Raw genomic sequence first — 3,998 nt, 5'->3', positions numbered from 1 at the left:
CCTTTATATATATATATATATATATATATATATATATAAGTACCTGATGAACACTAGAGTCAATCTAATCGACTTACCCACTACTCCGAAATTGCTGGCCTTGTGCCAAAATTTGAAACCAATGTTAATCTCTGCATGTAAAAAGACAAATGATTGCCAATTCCTTAAACAAATACTAATTTTATTCCTGGAACTCAACGTATATAAATCAGTATACTCTTATTATTATTTTGATGATAAAGATGCACGATATTTGCAACTCTTTTAACTTTAATATATGTGAGTAAACGTAAACATCTTGATCCAGTGTCTTGAATTCTACTCTATAACGTAAATATTGCATTCTGTGTTTTTGGTCAGTATTATTACAGGTTTAGAAATGTGTGCGCGCGTTATAATGTATATGTAAGTGCATGTGTGTGTGTGGGTGTGCGTGCGTGCGCACGTGTTTGTATGCGTATGTATATTTGCTTCTAAAGATTGGGGTAATTTTTATTTCAGCTGACTGTAGAAATTAGTAATAATTAACAGGATATCCGGCGTTGCTCGGACGTCACAGTTAGTGTTTAATTTCTTGAAAAACTATCATAGTAATGCCGCATAAATGCAACATTTGAAGCATAATGTTTATATTCTTTGTAAGACATATGTGTGTGTGTGTGTGTGTGTGTGTGTGTGTGTGTGTGTGTGTGTGTGTGTGTGTGTGTGTCTGTGTGTCTGTGTGTGTGTGAATATGTATGCCAGTGAGACGTAGAAGAGCATTATAAAAAAAATCAGCAGAAAGTTTGTGGTGTTCCAACAAAGATGCTTGAGGAAGATTCTATGAACATACTGGTAAGAACACATAACCGATGAAGACATTTTGAAGAGGGCCAACATAAGACCACTAGCGAAATTGTAGCAGGCCACATACTCCGGTTGGCAGAATAACGCCATTCTAAAACAGCTTTCAAACAGCTTTCAAACGAACACCGCCGGGGGTGGGAGGGGGAGAAAAATAAGAAAACCGAAAACCCCATGCCGCAGAACATTCAATAAGTGACGAGAAGGAAGTCAATATCACCTAGGTGAATGTAGAAAAAAATCGCACCCAATAGAAACCAATAGCGCCGACTTGCTGCCCAATGTGCGAAAGCACAGGTAGAGCTGATACTGATGTGTGTGTGTGTGTGTGTGTGTGTGTGTGTGGGTGTGTGGTAAGAAGCTTGTTTCCCAACCACATGGTTCTGGGTTCAGTCCACTTGCGTGGCATTTTGGGCAAGCGTCTTCTACCAAAGTCTTGTGAGTAGATTTAGTTTGCGGAAACTGAAAGAAGCTCACGTGTGTGAGTGTGTGTATCCTTGTGTCTGTGTTTGTCCCCCAACTACCGTTTGACGACCGGTGTTGGTGTATTTATGCCCCTGTCGCTTAGCGGTTCAGCAAAGGCATCCGATAGGATGAGTGCCAGGATTGAAAAACAAGTACTGGGATCGATTCATTCGACTAAAATTCCTTAAGGTGGTGCCCCAGTATGGCCGCAATCTAATGACTGAAACAGATAAACTGTAAACAAAGATAAAAGATATGTAATAAGTTATAAATCTTTTAAATGACCTTCTCTGGGTATGGGAATTTCCACAGACAGGAGAAGAGGAAAGGGGAGATAGATAGATAGATATATAGATAGATAGATAGATAGATAGATAGATAGATAGATACTCTTTTACCCTTTTACTTGTTTCAGTCATTTGACTGTGGCCATGCTGGAGTACCGCCTTTAGTCGTGCAAATCGACCCCAGGACTTATTCTTTGTAAGCCTAGTACTTATTCTATCGGTCTCTTTCGCCGAACCGCTAAATTACGGGGACGTAAACACACCAGCATCGGTTGTCAAGCGATGTTGGGGAGACAAACACAGACACACAAACATATTCACACACATACATATATATATATATATATATATATATATATATGTATATATATATATATGTATATATATATGCATATATACGACGGGCTTCTTTCAGTTTCCGTCTACCAAATCTACTCACAAGGCTTTGGTCGGCCCGAGGCTATAGTAGAAGACACTTGCCCAAGGTACCACGCAGTGGGACTGAACCCGGAACCATGTGGTTCATAAGCAAGCTATTGACCACATAGCCACTCAGGTTAAAAACATGAGAACATTTCCTAACTGATGATTGAATGGTCAACTAAAGTGTTTGCTATATTCGTACCCAGTTGGGTGACACGTTCAAAAGTAGATGATCTGAAAATGGACGTTTCTTTAGAAACATGAAATATAACGAAGCGTAGTTTGTGGTTATTTTTCGAAGAATTATCTATGCAATTATGTCTTTTATCTTTTTGTTTGTTTCAGTATTGAAGAATTTAGTCGAACGAATGAACTTCAGTATTTAGTTTTTAAAACCTGGTTACTTATTCTGTCGGACACTTCAGCCGAACCGTTAAGTCATGGAGACGTAAAGAAACCAACACCGGTTGTCAAGTGCTGCGTTGGGGTGACGAACATTACACAAACACGAACACACACAAAGATATACATACAAACATACATACAAACATGCATACTTACATAAATGCATACACTCACACATGACGGGCTTCCACATAGTTTCCGTCTACGAAACCCACTCACAAGGCTTTGATCGGCCCTCAATTATAATAAAAGACACTTGCCATTGGGGCCACGCAGGGGGACTGAAACCACACAGCCACACCTACTCCTAATACTAGACGTTTATAATTATTTATTGTTTTCCTTGAATATGACGTGATTATTGTGCGGGGTTGACAAGAAATTAACGAATTGAAGAATGAAATTAATTCAGAATTTGGAAAGTCTCCGTGGTACAAGAACCATGAACCATAGAATATATCAATTTCGATTGACCACACGAGCGTAATAATAAAGGAAGCTCTCGTAGCAATAAGTAGAAAGAAAAGACAATTTCCAACGATTCTGTAAAAATAAATTGGAAGCCAGGATTTTTTAACTTATGATTATTATCATTACTATTATTTGGGGGGGGGGGTCATTTTTAAAACTAAGATATGAATAAAATGTGACTATTAAAATAGTCATCTATATATATCACAGCTAATGTGCTAATTACTACACTATCTTGAGGCCAAAATGTACATGGTATTCTCCCTGGTCAATGCTGAGACGAATTTTCCTCTCTCTCTCTCTCTCTCTCTCTCTCTCTCTCTCTCTCTCTCTTTCTCTCTCTCTCTCTCTCTCTTTCTCTCTCTCCCCCTCTCCCCCTTTATGGTGTTTTTAACACAGCAAGTCTATAAGAGATGTTATCACAAAACAAATATTGCAATAATTTGCCTATTCAAAGTGTGTATACATTAGGTATGATACATAGATGGCTATTTTAATTAAATACTACGTCGATTGCGTCTACCGGACGTAATAATGTCTTTTTTCACAGAGTGTAATATTATATAGAATTACCTTACCATTATATATACAAGTATTGTCAGTTAATAAGCGACTTATTTGTTTAATTTAACTATTATTTACGGTATCTAAATGAAATGTGATATTTTTTCCTGTGACTTTTTTGTTGTACTCCAAATTGTTACTTTTTATTTCCGTTCACCGGAAATATAATAGACTAAGACGTCATTCTATGTGATGAATATGGGTCATAGAAAAATTAATATTTATGAGTGCAGTAGCTGACCTATCAAGGACAACCTACCTTTCGAACTTGAATGTGTAATGAGAATAACATTTACTTTTAATTTATTATATTTCTCCTTAATGTGTGCACGGGAAGAGTATGAAATGTCTTCACAACTATGGGTGTTTGCCTGGTTGCGTGGTTAAGAACTGACTTTGAATTCGGTTCCATTCTACCTTGTCATGCGTCATTTAGCGTAGCCTGGGATTGACCATAGATCGCGGCGAATGAGAATATTCAGATGGAAATTGTACACGCTCGCACACACACACACACACACACACACACACACACACACA

The sequence above is a fragment of the Octopus bimaculoides genome, chromosome 5 (assembly GCF_001194135.2).
Source record: "Octopus bimaculoides isolate UCB-OBI-ISO-001 chromosome 5, ASM119413v2, whole genome shotgun sequence".
Taxonomy (NCBI): Eukaryota; Metazoa; Mollusca; class Cephalopoda; order Octopoda; family Octopodidae; genus Octopus; species Octopus bimaculoides.
Note: the sequence above shows the minus strand (reverse complement) of the source record.